The sequence below is a fragment of the Ambystoma mexicanum genome, chromosome 12, assembly GCF_040938575.1.
Source record: "Ambystoma mexicanum isolate Mex_15411 chromosome 12, UKY_AmexF1_1, whole genome shotgun sequence".
Lineage (NCBI taxonomy): Eukaryota > Metazoa > Chordata > Amphibia > Caudata > Ambystomatidae > Ambystoma > Ambystoma mexicanum.
In genome coordinates, this window is record NC_090936.1 from 768,059,037 (window position 1) to 768,078,998 (window position 19,962).

The 19,962-nt window shown below is 43.8% G+C and overlaps 1 protein-coding gene across 1 annotated transcript in view; it reads right to left on the reverse strand.

Moving 5' to 3' along the window:
• The window catches only part of LOC138514032 (decorin-like), a 114,408-nt gene that overhangs the window by 66,118 nt on the left and 28,328 nt on the right, over positions 1-19,962 (reverse strand). The gene's annotated exons all lie outside the window — the stretch shown is intronic.

Here is a 19,962-nt window from a genome sequence, read left to right on the forward strand (position 1 = left end):
GGAGAAGGAATCGTGTTTGCAGAAAACAAAAAAACCTTGGTTTTAGCAGCATTTAGAACAAGACAAGGATCAGACATCCAAGAGTTAATAGCTGAGAGACAAGCCGAGAGTTTATCATGAACAGCAGATGTAAAAGAGGAGAAAGACAAGAAAAATTGGATGTCATCTGAATAAAAGTGATGGGATAGACCAAAAGATGAAATAACTCCATCCAACGGAGAAGTATAGAGAGAAAAATGGAAAGGGCCAAGCACAGAACCTTTAGGAACTCTGTGAAGAAGAGGAAGTGTATCAGAAAAAGACCCAGCCCAAGATACCAGAAATGTTAGTTGGGATAAGTAAGACTTAAACCAAGAGAGAACAGAACCAGAAGAGAGAGAAGTCAGCAAAAGAAGGTGATCTACAGTGGGTTAGGCTGCAGAAAAAGCCAAAACAATAAGAAGAGACAAGTGTTTAAAACAACGAGCAGAGAATAAAGAATCACAGATGACCAGACGAGCAGTTTCAGTAGAATGAAAATGCCGGAACCCTAGCTGAAAGCGAGGAAGAAGGGAATTATCAGAGACAAAAGTAGAAACTCAAGAATAAACTAAGTGTTCAAGCAATTTAGAAGGATACAGCAGAAGAGAAATAGGATGAAAGTTAGAGAGAAGGGAAGTATCTAAGGAAGGTTTCTTTAGACTAGGAAGAATAGAGGTATGCTTGAAGGAAAAGGGGAAAATCGAAGTAGAAAGACAAATGATAAAAAGAGAGGTAAAATACGAGACAAGAGAGGGATACTGTCATGCCTGTGCCACTGGCGCACACATTGGCAACCATCATGGACTATTCGGAACTCATTTATCTTCATAATACTCTTGGAACAACCCCTTTTCACACTTTGGTCCTTAATTTCCATTTGCACGACTTTGGTACTTTCTTATTTAATTCAGCTAACTACATGTACCATAATGCACCTTGCTACAGTTATCAATCCCTGGCTATTCCCATTCATCAGTAGTGGAACCACAATCCCCAGAAGCCCTAGCGATCAGTGCTGCTTCCACCTTCTCAGAACCAGAGATGGAGGAGGCAGATTACCTTCAGGTGTGCTGCTCCAGGTGCTGCCAATTAGCCTGGCTAAGTGCAGGGCAGGGCTGTATTTAAGCAGCTGCCTGTAGGAGCTCAGTCTCTTGCAGGCAGAGTTCTTCCAGCCCCTTTTTGCTTTGAGCCATGGATTGTATGCTGTTCCTGTTGCCGTATTATCCTGCTTCTGATCAGTGCCCTGTTCCTCTGGGCTCCCTGCCTTGCAGCCTGCTACACTCCTCTGCCTTCGGCCCTGGTAATCTGGGCTCTCTGCCTTGCTGCCCTGCTACTGTGGGCTCGCGCCTTGCTGCCCTGCTCCTTTGGGCTCCCTACCTTGCAGCCTGCTACACTCCTCTGCCTTCAGCCCTGGTCCTCTGGACTCCCCGCCTCGCTGCCCTGCTCCTGTGGTCTCGCTCCTTGCTGACCTGCTCCTCTGGACTCCCTGCCTTGCAGCCTACTACAGTCCTCTGCAGTCCACTACAGTTTGCCTGCACCTTGTGCCATCCGTTACTGCAGCTATGCCTCCTTGTTTGCAGCACCCCCCTGCATCCTGGCTACTGCTCCCTTGCTCTCTTCCTTGTTTGCAACGCCCTGTTCCCTGTCCTTCTCTTCTTTGAGTCTTCTATCCTCCCCTTAGCTTATCCATTTCAGTTTTACTGTTTCATTAATTTCCTTCTGCTAGCTTTCTCTTGTCTTTCCAACCCTGAGTTACTGTTCTACTATTCCGTGTACAGTTTCCGGTCACCATTCCCCACAGTTAGATACTAGGTTTCTGCCCTTCCTTTCTTCCGGATTCTGTTCTTAACCTTGTTCTCTTTGACTTCCTTTTCCCTGGATATTTCTGTTCTTGTCTTCACTTGTGTCTTATGTAAATCCTTTGTACAGAGCTTGACTGTTGGTTTCCGGCAGGCAACCTCTGCCCCTTCCCTTGACCCGTTTTCAGTGTTGTACTTCGTGTCATTGTTTGGTTCCTGCTGGACCCGTACAGGTTTCAGTCTTGTGAAGTACTGTTACCTTGTTCGTGCCTTAGGGTTCAGTTACAGACACCCACTGCTGTTGTTCCCAGCCATGAGCATACAGAGTGGGTCCCTGTAATAGCAATCTGTGCAGAAGGCTGGAGTTTCCAAAGGTCCGTGGAACACTCTTTCCCATTTCTGCATACACCCCAAGAGGGAATCCAGTTTGTTTGTACCTTTGTATTCCCTGCCCCTTTTTGTTCACAGCTACTGTTGCCTATTCTTTTCTTGTTGAGCTTCCTGCTGTGTGTGCTTATCTGTCACCTTACATCAGCACAGCCACCCAAAGCCTACCTGGGTGCCCGGTGCCACTCTTTACAGAATGCCATCCTTGACAGATACACTTTAGGAATGAGCGATGAAGGGATCAGAGCAGAAGGAGAAGCAGTAGGGTGAGCTCGAATTAGCAACAGAGAAATATCATCATTAGAAATTGAAGAAAAAGCGGAAATAGTAGTATTAGAATGCAAAGCAGAAGCGATAGTATAAGTAGAAGAAGTGGAAGACTCAATGGCCATGCATAGGAAGGCCACCTTTGAGGAAGTGTATAAAGCAAGATCAGAAGCAGACAACATAGAATTACGTGACTGGTCGGGAGTAGGAGAGAGAAGGCATGATAGTTTGAAATAAGTGAAGTGGTTTCATAAATCTACAGACAAAAATACTGTCTTCTACTACCAAAATCATCATGCTGGACACATTAAAGAAAACATATCTTTTGGCCCAATCTTATGGCTAAAAGGGAACAGTAATACAAGTGAGGTCTATAACGAAAAAGTTAATATTATAGTGAACAAATTGACAGTTTATTGCCAGAAAAACTATAAAATGGGTGGCAAAGAGAGCATTCAATACTAATAGGAAAGCCCATATGATATATTACAAAAGCCCATAAAAAACACAACTGATCTGTGTCAACACTTTCACAAGCTTGTAGAACAAGATTTAGAATATCACAAGAAAAAAATGGCAGATTTTAAACAAAAAAAATCAAATGTTAGAATTCCCTATTCTGCCTACAAAAGAAGCACCACAATTCATAACATTATTATGAGAAATGACATAGGAAAGCCATACATGATGAGTTGTACCCTCCGAAAACAAAGGGGTCTGACACTACTTATAAGCCATTATCCCTGTGATAGGTTTGGTGTGTGGTGTGTGATGTACTACAAACCTAAAATGACAGAAGTGGACCTAGGATTATCCAACAAAAGGGTGTTAAAAAATGTCACTAATTGTGAAAGCACTAGTGAGATTTATATGATCACATGTCCATTAGGAAGGCACTACATAGGAAAAAAGCCAAAAAAAATTAAGATCAGGAGAAAGGAACAGACACATGTAAAATATTATATTAATGCAGGCCGCAAATTTGAAAAATGACCTTGGGTAATGCCGCAAACACTTAGTCGAAAGTCGCAATAGATGTACATCGTAAATTAATAAAACAAGAACAAACAATACTTTTCTCTCTGAAAGCCACATTTTAGGGTTGAATGACAACGTAGAATGGAACAATATAACATGAAGTTAGGTTATTAACAGCATAACTTTACCAATATGGACATGTAAAAACACTTTAAAATACAGTTTATTATGAGATCATATCTGCTGAAAAATGTATTTTCTTTCAGAAAGTATTTATTGGCAAATATTATGAAATTGCAACATTATACATTAAAAAAGATAAACGTAGTACTGTTCATTAATGGGAAGATGTATCCATATAAGAGAGAATCTAAAATCATACAAATTCTGAAGCTGTACTAAACAGAAGAGCCGCAAATATCATGGAGTTGTAACATCCTACACTGACATAGGTCAAAGTAGCCCATTCCATTCATGTGAACATGCACACAATATAAGCGGGGACAAACATTTCCCAAGTGATAACAAAAAGAAGATTCACAGAGAGAAATTTGCATATGGACATGGTGAAGTAACTTTGCAGTGGATGCATACATGTCAGTATGAAATATGTAAAGAATGATTCCACATGGATGATGGTGACATACTCGGATTGCCTTGATGCTGGTTACCGCTGGAGAGGGTTATGAAAAGATACAGGTCTCTGTTCATCTAATGAAGTAGTGCCCACATAGTAGTACAGAAATATGTACATTGTAAATGATTGCAGCCTTTCCATATACATTTATTCATAGGATGAGAAAATGTACTACGACCAACAAATTATAATCCATTATCCTGGCGACCGCGTCCTTCTAAAGAATTTTGTCCCTTGATGGGACGCACCCAGATTCACCGGCCCATATACAGTTGAGGCGATGGCAGGTAGAGCAGTGGAATTGGAAGGAAAAACAGTCTGGAACCACCTCTCAGACGTCAAGCCCTACAAAGCTGTGGCCTCACCTGGCAACGAGATTGACAGGGCCAATGATCATAAGCAAGAGGAACAACAAAATAATTCTGAGCTTGCACTGCTGAGTGGAGGACACTCAATGGTTATTCGCTCAAGGGCAGCAGAGTTAGGGCAAGGACTTCCTACACATCCAGAGTGAGGATACAATGTCTGTTTGTTATTTTATTCTCTACATACATTCTCCGTGAAAGTGTGACTGTGATATTTTATGACTGTTCATGTTGCCCAATGATTTACAACCTGATAATTTTTCGGGCCAATTTGTCCATTTTATTAGAAAACATAACCGATTCCGGGAACGTCCGCCTACGGTATATTACCTAGTTTTCATAGCATATTTGTCCCAAGCTTACACACAACTAGTATAACATGAGCATGTACAAATTATATTATAAGTCTAAGGAAAATTACAGAAGGCCTCAATCCACAGAACAAGAGACAAGACGAGCTGACTCATGCTGCACAGAGCACAAGGCAGGCTCACAGCCAAGTTCAGAGATACACGGTCGCATTCCAAACAGTAGACAACAAGGGACCTGCTTCAGAAAAAGTGAATACATGCTCATAAATGCAGGTTCAGGAGCCTGATTTTGTGGTCTACAAGTACGTGATGCAGCCGAGCCAGACAATGGGCATTCACCCATGGTGGGAAAGCAGCCAATCCCAGCAAACCAGATGAGAAATGAAACAAGGTTTGCAAGCATGTGTACTCACTCTCATAGGCAAAGGTGGTATATTACCAGTTACAATACAGACACATAATCATTTTGCATCACCTTGAAGAGCTGCACAGAGAGCTGAGAAGCGAATTGAGTCCCAGGCTTGGGTAGATAAGCTCTAACCAATCAAGACATAGAAAATCAGGGGTGGATGCCAAGGGACAAGGACCAATGGTAAGCCCATTACTCTGCAACAATGTAATAAACAGTTTCTTGTGGATGGGTCAGGCCAGCCACCTGACATGCAAGGACCAGTAGAATAACCTCTATAGGGTACTGCAATAAGGGTTACCACCCTTGATACCCAATCATTTGTGGTGATAGGTTTTTGGGGGAGAGCCCATGTGATGATGTAACTGCACTACAAACCCAGCATGCACACCATGGAATATTGAAATGTACTGGAGAATCTTGATTGTATTGTATGATCCCTGTCGGTTTTTGCAATAAACCGCAGTTCTAACTTGCCTTTGGCTGAGTACTCCCTTTATTCTGGGGAAGGGTGTTGGGCCCTTGAGAGTTGGGAGGACCCCCAGAAGACCTCTGGCATACCAGGGAACCATCCCAACAATTATCCCTAGAAAAAATGGACATAAAAGATCTGCTTAGATCATGAATCAACTTAGTTATTTCTAATTTGTAGCAATGCTTACATTCTTTTTAAACTACTTTAACATTTGGTAATTTCATCTATTGCAGGCTAATCAAATAGAAGACCAATCTGGATACTTTAGGTGAAGATCCTAACTCAAGTTGAGATTTCGAAATAAGGTAACCATTTAGATGGTGCTTAAATAGTGTGCTTCTTAAACCAATACATGAACAATTGGTCCTTATATTAGTATAATGATAACCCTATAGTATTTATGACTCAGAGCTGTGAGAAATCAGATAGCATTTAAGGAACCCCTTAAAAATGGAAACAACGTTTTGTAATTGTTATTACTTTTATAATTAATAGGGTATTGTCTTATGTGTTTCTTTGATTCCTGGTATGGAGATCAGCTCATTGCAAAATGTATCCTTTTGATTCGGGCACTGACTTAGGACATCACTGGGCTTTGTATTATGCAGGGCACTCCAATTCTATCCTGTTTTTGCAGTTATCATTGTACCAAATATTGTCATTTACATCTTACAACATATACATGCCACACAAAAGAAATCCATCCATGCACAGTCTTTATTATTTTTAAAACTCTTTATAGGTTGTCTGCAGAGCAGAATAAAGGCACACAGAAATACACACGATGTGCCATCATTGTAATATTGAAAGCAATCTGAAGAGAAAGATACATATTCCTGCTTAGCTGCACTTGCTGGTTTCACAATCTGTTAGAAACGATGCAATGCATTTATGCCCATAGAAATTTAGAAAAACCTTTCCTTGCTTCTTTCCACCAAGCAAAATACTCTCCTCCACAAGTAGCCAGGCAGGGCTCTAATTTTTGAACTTGGCAGAACACACGGTTTTTGAATATTTCAACCTTGAACTGTTACAGCCTTGGGAGTGCGGTAACTCTCGTCTTTTTTGCAAGCAGCTAGCTTTGCATAGGAAGACGGATTTGTACTTCAACAAATGAAGAACAAAGGGGCTTTCCTAATGCCTAATTTGACTTTTTGCTAATCAGTACAAGTTTATCTAAAGTGTTTAAGCCTCTCTTCATTTGTCACTTTATGCTTACCAACTGATCGATGTAATTTTGTCAGCATGGCACAGCGTTTCTCTCCTGCCTGAAGTCAGGACCCAGCCGAGAAACATCCGACCCCTCCTTGACACTGCAATCTCTTTCGGTACACACGCAGTTAGCCCCGGATGCCTCAGATTCCAACACTTTTTCTCTTTTCTCGCTCTCTGGTATCTTTTCACCAATCTTTTTTGGCAGCCAAAAGCCCCTTCTCACTCTCTCTCTCCACCTTTTTAAACCATCTCTCTGCCAACCCATTTCTACAATATCTTTCTACAGAATGTATATGATCTTCCATCCCCTGGCACTGATGTCATGCCATCAATCATACACCTCAACTAGCAGGGGAAAGCCTTCTGGAAACTTCCAGAAGCCCTATTCTTTTTCACAGTCACACTTGTACATAGTTTGGTTCAATGGGCCCGGAATCGACATGTAACATTTTCATTACGGCTTCCTGCGCTAGCATCTCAAACAATGGCTGCTTTGGATAGAACGATTTTTCAAATTCCTCCCATGTCCCAATCGCAAAAGCAGTTGTAATTCCCGCATTATATTTCTAAACCGCATTGGAGAATCTGTCCCTGCAGTCTACATCTACACGCCACAGTTTGTACCCTACGTTTACACCCTTTCTAATCACTAATTATGTTAGTTGGTTAGAGGTTAATGATTAGTATGTTAGGAATTAGCAAAGGTTATATTTGTAAGTCCCTATGCTACACTACACTTATGCTATGGTATTGTTTTCAAATGCTAAACCCACGTCACCCTTTCTTTGGTTTGTATGAATTCTCATCAGTGTCTCACATCACTTGCAAGGTACATACCCATGCTGAAGTACAAGCCAGCGCTAACTGCACACTGACATTTACTTTCCACAAGAGTCTGAGTTGTTAATGAAATTCCTGGACTAGTTGAAATTCGCACCACTTATATCACTTACATGTATTTAATGTGCATGGACCTAGCTTTGGGAAGCAACAGAGAAGTTTGTAAGTCATGGGGGTTAGGGAAGCAAATTGCAATGGATCAATTCAAGGGAATGGGGAGCTACCAACAGTGAGGGCAAGAGCAGGCAATTTAACAGCAAAGTATTAATAGTCCCCTGAAAAAATGTCCAATATTACTTAGCATGTCAGACTGAAACATGTATGGATATGTACATTGAGGTGGTGTTGATGGTTTAGAAGGATACTTTTTTTATATGATTGATTGGTTAATGTGTTTGTGGGCCATTTAATTTTTAAATAATTGTGTCAATTTGTCTAATAACATATGTGCTCATTTCTTCCAATATGATGTATTTTTATTATAATATTTGTTTATGTATGTGTATTCCTTGGAATATTGATGAATAATGTATTATTTGTACAATATATTTGCATAGAAAATTGTTTTCTATACTGATTCAATAAATATTTGGCATGTGAGACGTTTACTTTCAGACCTCAGATACTATGCCTGGCCAAAGGGTTTTGAGATGAGAAAATAAAGTCATGCTGAACTGACCTTGTCAAGATTCACCCCATCCCAATTTGTGTCGAGGAGACATAACAAGAGCCTATTATGTGAATACAGACAAGAACAATGTTGTATTCCCAAAAGAGCTAAGCTCTGATGTTTACTCGACTTACCAGAAATCTGGAGGAAAACTTCTTCCATATTTTGTAATTATTGGTTATTTGTAAGGCAACTATATACAAGTGTTTCAAGGTGACACAAGACGGGTTGGGAACATAGGAGAAACAACAACAATAAATGGTCCTACTAGGCCTTGTGATCTTTGGATTAAGCAAGTGCAGTGGAAAATAAGTGCAGGGGTAGGGGGACACCATGGAGGAAGGGATGTGATAAGGGAAGCGGGAGGGAGAAGTGCAGGAAGTCTGGGGCCCCAGAGTCAGGACAATTGCTGAGGGTAGCCCAGGAGGACAAGTGACAGGGGAGACCATGGGTAAGGTTCAGCAAATGCTAGGACGGTGTGGACCAGAATCAGGCTAGTCGGGGAAGGGTGCCCGAGGACAAGTGCTAGTAAAGAGGTGCTGGGGTAGATTGGATGAGGATGGCCTGGTCCCCGTGAGGTGCAGGTGGCAGTTGCAGCGGAGGGGGATATAATAGGGTAGGAGAGAGGGAAGGAGGAGGAGAAAAGGAAAGTCTTGAGAAGTTTCCAGAATTTAAGGAGATCCAGGGAGATCCAGCACAAGTCTGAGAGGGGCAGTGAGGTCGTTCATAGACAAGAAGTAACTTCCCGTTGGAGGAGGGCCAGTCAGGGTGAAATAGCAACATAAGTGTGATTGGAAGCAACCCAATTTAAGATCTATAGATGACCCCATCCACACATTTCCCCATAGAAATTGTCTTCTTACAGCCACCTGTTTAATTAAAGTATCAGGAATGCTACCTTCTCTAAGAAGAATGAAACCCAAAAGCACTTGCCAAATAATAAATGCTTCAAAATCAGTTATATGGAAGAGGCCTATTTTCATCAACCTGATGGGTTAAAACTAGGGAAGCCTATGAGCCAAGGGACCGCAAGAAGGGTCCTCCCTGATCACTTTCAAAAATTGTATTTACCTATTTACAGATCGAGAGCAATCTTTGTGTTCCCAAATCCCTTTAGAAGTTGATAGGCCATCAGTATCAAAAGCCTCATTTCAACAGCAACAAGTAGACCATGACAAAATCAGCTGACCGCTGTCAACTGAGGGTATTGGGAAGTCATCAAGTAAGCAACAGAGTGTTAAATCTTTTCTCTTCCCAAAAGGATGAAGAGGCAATGCATCCTTAGCTGGAGGAACGTTTGGTCCAAAATTGGGATCAAAAGAACCTTCAAGGAATAGAAGAAGCTAACAAAACCCTGTTGCACAATGGGATCCCATTAAATAGAAGCAAATGAGAAAAGATTATCCAATCCTACATTTTCCAGAGAAAGAAAAAACTAGAAGCCAAAGGTAAAGGAGGGATATGTGGCAAAGGGATCCTGTAATCCTTGTCACATTGGCCCAAAAATGAGACTTCCAGGTGCTGGGAATGAGAAAAGATATGTGTACCTACATCTCATGGCGACACTGTCCAGAATAATTCAGAAGGTCAAACATACTGAATCTGCATCTCACAGAATTCTGCTTTCTGGAAACAGGAATACAAGGAGTGGCACTAGTAGATACAAACACAAATTCAAAGAGAACTATGGGAACGTCCTAAGTATATCACAGGGATATTGTCTACAGATGGAATAGAAATTAGTGTACTGGGATACCTAAGATATGTTGACAAGACAAGCTTTTCTTATGAGCGTACAGGGCCTAGACCTTTGGAATGTCAAACACTAGATCCATTCCACAGCCTGTGACTGGGTGGGAGGCTGAGAATTTCGTACAGGACCCTATAGCCTTTATGGCAGTGGACCTGTGGATGGATCAACTGTATTGTGACATTGAAGGGGATGGAGCCCAATGGAACAAGGAAGAGCAGATGGCATGCTGCCAATTCAATGGAATCCTGGAGTGCCCATATCTCTGGACCATCTTCTTTTTTTCCAGGCCCATGTTATTCTTTTTTCTCCTTGAGGTCAGTGAGACTGGCATTCTTGGACATTCTGGTTTTTCTTTCCTCCTAAGAGGAGGTGTTTGTCTTCCGTGTTTCTCATTTTAGGGCCAGAACAGGGGATAGTTTGGGCGAGGTTGTGAGGTGAGGTGGGATATTCTGTGTTATCTGAAAGTTGGAAGTCCTTGTACATAAAGGTGTCTCAAGCAATCAACTGTGTTAGTTTTCTGCTGATTTATCCTAAGCATGTCTTGGTAATCATCCAAGGTTGTGGAGTTTATCATCCCCATTGATGGGATTGTGTCTCAGGGTAAGGGTTTGTGGATAGAACCTTGTACCATCCCACTTCTCACACAATGGTAGAGAAACAGTGCGCTTTACACACATATTTATTGGGATTCAAGATATGTCATACTTAAGTGTAAAAGCGTCAGGTATTTCTAACAATGTCAAACAAAAACAAGGATAGCATCCTTGGCATTATACATAAAGTTGTAACTCTAAGGTAGAAAACCCCATAAATAGGGAATCCCCTGTATTTCCTGGGTGGACTGTCTAGGTATGAACCATCTTTTCCCATTGGGCTCCTTACACTATGTCCCCAAAGTTGGACTTACTTTGTGCTACAGACTTCAGGCTAGGCCCTCAGGTTTTACCAGGAAAAACGTAAGATTGAAAAGCTTGCATTAGAAGTGTCAGGGTGAAGGAGTAAATAAACCTGGGTTTAGGCTATTCTGAAAAGACCTAATGTCGTGCATCAAAATTCATTTCTCGAATCCCATCAAAGATATCTCAGTGTTATCTCACCCATGGGATGTCCTTCAATACACTCACAGCCTGAGGGTATTTAAAGCACCTAGTATGCTTCTTATTTGGCATTGGCTCTTGCTACATAATTCTTGTCACTCTACTGGGCTTGATAGTTGTAATCACCACCCACTCCTACACAAGCATAACCTCATGCTTCTAACCCCTTGCCCTCTTTCAACAGGTACGGGCTAGACTTTTCCCCTCCATGCCTGTGTGCTTTTCAGACTGTAGGTATTATTTACCCACCATCCCTGGCCCACCGACCTGTGCTTGAGCCTACCACAACTCTGATTCTCAAAATATTTAGCTCCTTACAGGCTCACACCCTAGCAGGGTAGCAATACTCCTCCCTGTCTCTCTTATCTAGCGGATTTAGGACTAGGACCATGATCTGAGTTTATGCACTAATAGGCAAATCAAATGTTGCTCTTATTCAATTATCTCTTGCTTGGGACAGAATCTGGGCTATACCCTCCAGCAGTTCCTTTGAACTAATCTCTTCCATATGTCCAACCTGTCTCAGAGGTTGGCCTGACAGGATCAACCACTCTCTCCTTAATAGCATGCTTCTGTTCTTTCTTCCCCTCACTCTGGCCATCTTCTATGGGCTCTCCCCCTTCTCCTTCATCTGAAGCCAGAAACCTTGGAGTCATCTTTGACTCCTCTCTTTCCTTCCTCCCTCACATTCAGGACCTTGTGAAGAAGGCCCACTTTCAACTCCAGCTCCTCAAAAGAATTCTTCCTTTCCTCATTTTCCCCCAGAAAACTAAATGTCTCTAGAGCTCGGGTTATCTCTAGGCTAGACTACTGCAATAGCCTTTTCCTTGATCTACCCTCTTCTTCTCTACAACCCCTCCAGCTAATCCAGAATATGGCTGCAAGACTTATCCTTGGCCTCAAGCCCAGGGGCCGCATACCTCCAGCCGTAAAATATCTGCACTGGCTCCCGGTTGCTGCAAGGATCAAATTCAAATCCCTCTGCATCATCCATAAGGCTGTCTAGGGACAGGGACCCTGCTATCTACAACTGGCTCTCACTAAATACTCTCCCTCCAGATCTTTACATTCCTCCGGCACCAACTCTTTGTGTGTCAAGCACGTCCCTAAACAGCAAGCTGGTGGCGATCTCTTTCCTCAGTAGGCCGCCTCCTATGGAACAGCCTCCCCCTTTCTCTTCATCTTGAGCCGGATCTCCTCAAATTCTGAAAGCTACTCAAAACCTTCCTTTTTACCTCCTCCTTCCCTTGCCAAAGTCCACAGTTGCTGAGATTGGTGACCAGGGCCTTTATGTGTCCTCTTGGGTGCTGGCCTCCCACACCCAATCACCTTCAGCCTCCGCCCACTCCCAGCACTTGCGTTGGCACCCTCTAGCCTATGCCACCACAGACCTGCACTTACTTATTTATTGGTAACTGACCACTCTCACCTGGTCACCTAACAGCTGCTTACTCCCTAGCACATCCCTCATTGGAACCCCTAGCACTTACCCCCACTCCTTCATTCCTTCTCTCTCTCTACACTTGCACATTCTGAATGCTCACAAGACCTAGTAAGTCTGCCTCTATCTTTCATTGTTAGATTTGCTTTTCATTCCCATGTTTCCTCCCTGTTGCCCTGTGGGCAGTTTGAAATACAATTTACTTGATGAATTAGCACCTTACAAATGCACAATAAATAAAAATAAATAAATGCTATTATATACTGGTTTAATGGTTCCAAATAACTCACATGTTCATATGCTTCCCCTATGCTCCTACTGGATTTAGGTCTTGTACATTCCATAATGGCACATGTTTACTAAGGGTTACCTTGGTCATGGCTGCATGAGTTGAGGGCTGAAATTTGATGTTTGCCATCTTAGGGTCAGGACATTTGACATGGCAGGCAAAAGCTTTCTTGCTATGGATTTCTACACCACCAGTAACATGTTTTGCTTACTAACCTCTTTATCTTGAGGAGGGCATGCATGCTCATCTCTGTCGCATTCACATGAGCATTTGCTCCTTCTCCAACACATGTTATCATTCCACTACCAGACATCTCTGCTTGTGCAATGCACAGAGGAGACTGCTCACAGTCCATGGTTGCACTCATGGATGCATATTATGAGAGCAGCATGCTTGCTGGATCTCCCATGAATACTAAACCGCCTATTTTATGTTGGGGTTTGATGTGTTTCTGCACCCCTGTATTTATCATGGAGGTCCCTTCTTCCCTATATAATACATCTCCTGGTGTGTGGCAGTAGAGGGGTTTCCTTGAAGCTTTGGCTGGTCGGCTCTGAAGAAGGGAGACTAGGTAGACTTCGGGGATTCCCATACCACCTTGAGAAGTCACTTCACATAGCAGGAGGCTACTCCTGGTTTCCAGAGTCACCCAGTAACTTTGCATCCTGCCCCCCCTGCTGCACCTGAAGGAACTTTCAGCCAGATGTGCAGGCACCCTGATAAATTGGTCATATCCTTGCACCTCATAAAAATATGCAGAATGCATGTATGAATGATGAAGGCAAAAATGCTCATTAAAAGGGGATCTCCAAATGGCATCCAGTACTCTAAGAGACAGGATATGAGGTGATGACTCATCAGGCTAACTAGTTCTGCCTGACAGATGCACCTTGTTCCTCTGAGGCTTTCTCATAAACCGTAAGATCTAGTGGAATTGATACCAATGATGTGTTATTCATTTTCTTCTGTTTGCTATGTCTACGGGATGCCTTCTGTACTTCTGACTTCAAAACGTTCTTTGTCAAGGTTGCCTTTAAATTCTTATAGTGCTGAGCTTTGCCAATTTATATGAGAAATTGTTCCAGAAGTAAACAGATCTAATGATTTTTCATGATATTAAAACTGAATCATCAATATTGTTTCTATCAATCTACAAATACCATTGCCTTAGTATATTTTATAATAAATCGGCTGGCATTTCTATGTTTATCCCTCATTAAACATTTTAAGACAAAAAAAATAAGCATTCAAGCCTTTCACTTTTTACTAAGAAAATTCTTAAATACATTAGTCACCTTCTCACCAGTATCTCAAGTGATGTACCACCTAGTTTGAGCCATACATATAATGTGTGTGAAGAGAGGGAAATGGTATTGGCCAATGAATACACTTCTGCCAGTGCTTCAGTTGTAACCCTGCTTTTTATGGCCACTTAGGTTAGAGTCATTGGTGGCCCACTTCCTCTTAGGACATGGGTAGCGCCTGGCACTGGCCCTTTAGTGCTGTCATTCAGGATCTTCGACATGAGATATTCTGAATGATATGATACGATAAGGTTTTTGTAACGTGCCTATACACAAGTGTTGCAAGGTGTGACAAGGCAAGGGAGGGGGACAGAGGGAGGACAGAGACAACGATCTTACTAGGCCAAGTGACAAGATTAAGCTGGGAGTTGGGTAGCTTTTCCAGTAGTTTGCCCAGGAAAAGAGTGATGGAGATCGGGTGATAGTTAGAAGGGCAGAAGGGGTCGACTGAAGGTTTCTTGAGAATTGGGTGTTCAAGAGAGTGCTTCGGGGGGAAGGGAAGGCTCCAGTGGTGAAGGAGTGATTGCAGAAGTCAGCCAAGGCAGGAGCAAGGATGTCAATGTGGCCCTTGATGGTTTTGGAAGAACAGAGAAGAACCTGTTTTGACGAGACTTTCATAGATCAGACTTGTCTAGAAACCTCTTCGAGGAGAATATAGGAAAGGAAGAGAAAAAGGGAGGAGAGGTGGCCACTGGGGGGCCGGAGGTAGAGAGAGAGACTAGAGGGAGGAGGAGGAGAAGAAGACGAAAGGGTGGATAGTATGTCCTGGGTTTTAGAGATGAAATGAGAAGTCAGTGCCATGCAGAGAACCTGGGAGGGGACACGAGAAGTAGAGACTGCAGCATTATTGGCCAGCTCTTTGCAGATTTTTAAGAGTTTGGCTGAGTTGTTAGATGCCGCAGAGACACAGGCTTGGATGTGGGCTCTCTTCTTAGTGCAGACAGAGAGCTGGTATTGCCTTTGGAGCAGGCGGCAGGTCAGTTTATCAGAGGATGCGCGAGAAGCTAGCCATTTCCTCTCAGCCACCCTGCATTTGCATTTAAGAGTGACAAGGTCAGAGTCATACCAAGAGTTGCACTTGGCTTCGGGCTTCAAGCAGATTCTCATAACAGGGGCAAGAACATCAGAGGTAGAAGAGTGGAGCATGGAGAGGGCTGTGTCAGGATGTGAGTCAGCCAGAGGTGGAGGAGGGGGAGAGAAAGTGGCAGCGAAAGCCTCAACTGACACACACTTCATGGGTGGGATGACTGAGAAGGTAGGTGGGAGTGCTGGAATTGTCTTGGCCTGAGGGGTAGAGAGAGAGAGATGGGAAGAAAAGGAGAAAGTGATCACTTCAGGAGAGAGGAGTGGTGAGAGGGATGGAGAGGGGGGGGGGTCTGAGGAGATTAGAAAATCCAGAATGTGCCCTGCAGAGTGAGTCAGGCCAGAGGGGAGAATAGAAAGAAAGGGAGAGTCACAGAAGTCACAAAAGAGTCCAGAGAAGGGCAGGATGCATCCAGGTGGATGTTGAAGTCTCCAAGGAGGAGGAGTTGAGTGGTTGAGGCCAGGAAGGAGGAGGAGTGGTCCACCCACTCATAGAGGAAAGAGGTGATCTGACCAGGTGGCTGATAAATAGCAGCCACGGTAAGAGAGTGGCCAGGAGAGAGAGAAAGCCTGCAGACAAGGCATTCAAAAGAGGAGTAGGCCCGCATAGGGATGACAGAGGCAGGAATCCACTCAGGGAAGATTAAGGCTACACCCCCTCTGGAACGGTTGAATCTGGGCACAGAGAAAATCTTGTAGCCATCAGAGAAGAGAGTGTCAAAGCTTGTGACAGGGCTGGCCATGAACCATGTCTCGGTGAGACCTAGAACATTGTGGTCGAGTTCTTCCAGGAGGTGGCAGATGTCAGAGAAGTGTTGACAGCTGAGCAAGAGTGGAGAGTGGCAATATGGAGAAGGTTGCCAACCTTAAAAGACTTCCAGGGAGGTGTACAAACCATAGGTATGCCCTGCGGAGGTAAAGAAGGGGCCCGAGAGAGGGCAGAAGAGGAAATAGGAGAGGGCAAGGTAGCCAAGACCGAGGCAGAGGGGGAGGCAAGGAAGCCAAAGAAGGGAGAGAAGGGACAGCAGGAGAAGAAAGGAAATTGATCAGGCGCAGATAGTGTATATCAAAGAGGAGAAGGTTGGCCTGAGAGCCTTGGAACAAGACAGTACCATTCAGGTAAACATTACTGGTGGAAGGGGGCCAGGAGGGCCTTCCAGCGGGTGCCACCATTAATGGGAGAAGAGGAGAAAGGAGAGAGCACAGAGACCATATGAAGAGTCGATAGGTCTGGAGAGGGAACGACAATGAGGATGTCGGTGAGGGTCTGTCTGGAGGAAGCACTGCTATAGGTTTCAGTGATAGGGAGGCCTGAGGTGGAGACCAGGATATCCTTTTGAACTTCTTCCTACCAGAATAAGTGAGGAGAGCATGATAGGTGATAGAGAAGCAGTTGGAAAAGATAAGAGAAATAGAGATCACCATAGAGCAGGTGGGGGAAGAGGAGAGAGGAAGAGGGATTGATGGGAAAGGTAGGGGGGAGGAGACACTAGGAGAGGACAGAAGGAGGGGTGCAAGCAGACGAGACAGAAAGTGACAAGATAGCTAGTGAATAATTTAAACTAAGTAGACAAGAGCTCAGATGGAAGGGCAAGGCAAAAACCAAGGCAGTCCGGTAACAACAGTCAGGTCACCAGGCCATCAAGAGCCAGAGCAGTTGCTGAAAATGTGAACCTAGCAGAGGATGGAGCACAGCAGAACACAGAACAATGCACAAAAGAACAGAGAAGTCGACAAATGAAAACCTAGAGGAAGGAAGAATACAGCAGACCACAAAACAGTACAATTCAGAAACAGGGCAGTCGATGAGGAAAACACCTAGAGGAAGGAGGAATGCAGCAGGTGTAGAGGAATGAGTAAGCACATGCTGCATTATGGATATGATCCTAAATTACAGTACTGTCCAAAAACATCCCAAACACCCAGCTTTCCCTCGGTTTATATCTTTCCCCCACATCTAATGTTATGTCTCTCACCACAGATTCCCTATGTTATGGCTTTCACGCCTCAGCAGGGAGGCGAGGGGCTGTGGGCCATTACTGGCTATGTGCGCCCCCACACCGGGTGTGAAAGCCATTTGCACCCCAGGGTTCATCTGGAGTGCAAATGTCTTTCTTTTATTTCCTCCGGACATTAGCGCCCATAAGCAGCACCAGTCTCTGTAGGAAAAAAAAAGAGATCACGATTGCCACCACCATAGGGAAAGGGAACTAAATCCCTTTTCCATTTCTATGGCAGAGGACGGAGCAGGAGTGCAGGTAAGTGGGGCCGGAGGGAGAAGTTGGGGAAGAGGTTTGGCTTTGGTTTAGAGGGTGGTGGAGTGGGAAGGCAACAGGGAGAGGCTCCCTGTTGACTCCCCACATACAAGAAATACAAAAATTGTACCACCCGGGGAACAGCAGGCAGGGAATGTATATAAAAAGAAATAGGTTGAGTGCCTCTTGGTTCTTCACCACGATATCTCCGGTATCCCCGGCTGTCCAGATTTCTTAAGGTGGAGTGATATTTCCCTGATCCCTCTCCACCAATTTGGATGATCTCAACCACTTTGACAAACTGTTGGATGCCTATGTGCTCCCCTGATATCTTGCCTTACTCTGCTTATCTGGACCCTGTGGCTCCTTTGCGGTCCCCTGTCCCAGTGTCTCAATTGGCTCTAGAGTGCACCTGTGTCCTCTCTCTCGTTCTGGCTGTGACCCTTCTGGAGGTTTGTACTGCTTGGGTTTCTCGGGCTCCCGTAAACCTTCTCCTTATCTTGTGCTCTCTCTCTTCTGAGGTCACTGTGACACTTGGATGGGATTTGGGTAGTCCTTTCCTCTTCCCCACGTGTCCTTTCTTCTCTGTTCCTACCTCCAATCTGGGCAAATTGCATAACTGCTCTGTTGCAGTGTTTGCTCCAAGTAGGGTCCATCTCATTGGTGGCAGCAGCGTTCTCCATGGCTTGCTGCTCTTCCGCACTGGATGCTAGAATTCCGCTTAGTTCACCTTTCTCTCTTTGGTTGATTCTCAGCTTGAGCTAAGAGGACCCAGACTTCCCTTCATCCATGGACTCAGCGTCTATTTGTGGGCTACGGACCCACCACATCCTGTACGTGGTCACACCTCCAGGTCCAGTTCACTTTGCGTGGCCTCTGCTTCTCAGGCCCTGCATGCTTCCTTGTCTGGCGGATAGCGTCTCCCTCTGGCATCCACTTAGTTCTGCACTACAGCCAGCTCCACCGGTCTGCACATCCCACCCCTCGCTGACATTCTCACATCTGAGGCTTGTCACAGCATCGGTTTCCCCTCCTCCATTCAAGGGTTGTTGGCCCTTTATTGTTGCGCCGAGATTCAAGAGGGGCGTATTTTACCTTGAGCAAAACACATAGATGTAATGTCAGTCTTTCTTACCTGCCATGTAGGTAGATAGTACCTTATGTATAGGGAATTTCCCATGGAAATTGGTGTCCGTGTCCCCTAAAAGGGAGTCACTCCCAGTGAGGTCCTGCTTCCCCCAACCCATAGGAAGTGATTTGCTGTGCAGCTCACCTCTGTAGTTTCAAAGGGGGTGGCTCCCCATAGGCAAGAAGGGACAAAATCTCCAGATTCATCACACATGTCTTACCCCCACAAATCCCTATATATTCTCCCTACCATCATGCACCATCAATAAGAAAAGTGATTCTTGTTTGCCAGCGTACGTGCCCTCTCGCTACCCCAGTCTTCGCACTTCCATACTTCCTTCCGTCCTCCAATTTGCATTTTCCCTCCAGGAGGCCTAAATATCCTTTTTGATACCTGATCAACATTTATTTTAAAATGTTTTTTACACACAAAGATAGAAAAAATACTATTTATGTGAGAATGGCAAACATTTTTTAAAATACATTTCAATCCGAATTTCTAAAACTGTTGCTCATGGAGGGAAGAAGCCTTCTGAGGAGCAATAGGCCTCTTTTCCCGGGTGTCATTAGACAACATTGTTTTTCTATTTCTTATGATACTAGGACATCTCTTAAAAATGACAAAGAAGATAAAATCCCCCTGGGAGAAGAGAAGGGTTTCCCTTATCTCCAATTGTGCTTAACATTTGCTTGTTCACGTATAATTTGTATTCTTTCTATTTCTATATGCTTCTCCAACATTTAAGAGGAAATATACAATAGCACGTTTCACATTATTTTGAAGCTGCTATGGGTGAGACAATATCTACCAGGGCTGCAGGATTTTTTCAGTCGCTATCCTTCCCCTGCGGGACCGGATATTTTCATCAGCAATTGGCATGTGATGCCAACACCTATGAGTCTATACGTTTCACATGGTAACTTACCCAGCGTATGATGTCATGCCCGAGGCATTTGAGGCTTAACTTGGTATATAATGGCCTCACCTGCAAAGCTATTACTTAGAAGGAGGACAGTATAACAATATACCACATCATAAGAAGGTAAATATAGGATGTACTGAATATCACGCATGGGCAGTGATGATGTATTTCATCATTGCAATTGAATGACATATTACTAATCCAAAAAAGGAAAGTCATCATAAGCTCCATACCCTTTTCTTAACTCCAACATAGATGTATAGAGTGGGTTTACAATGAGTCCTTTACGATCTCTTCTGTATTTATTTGTAGAGA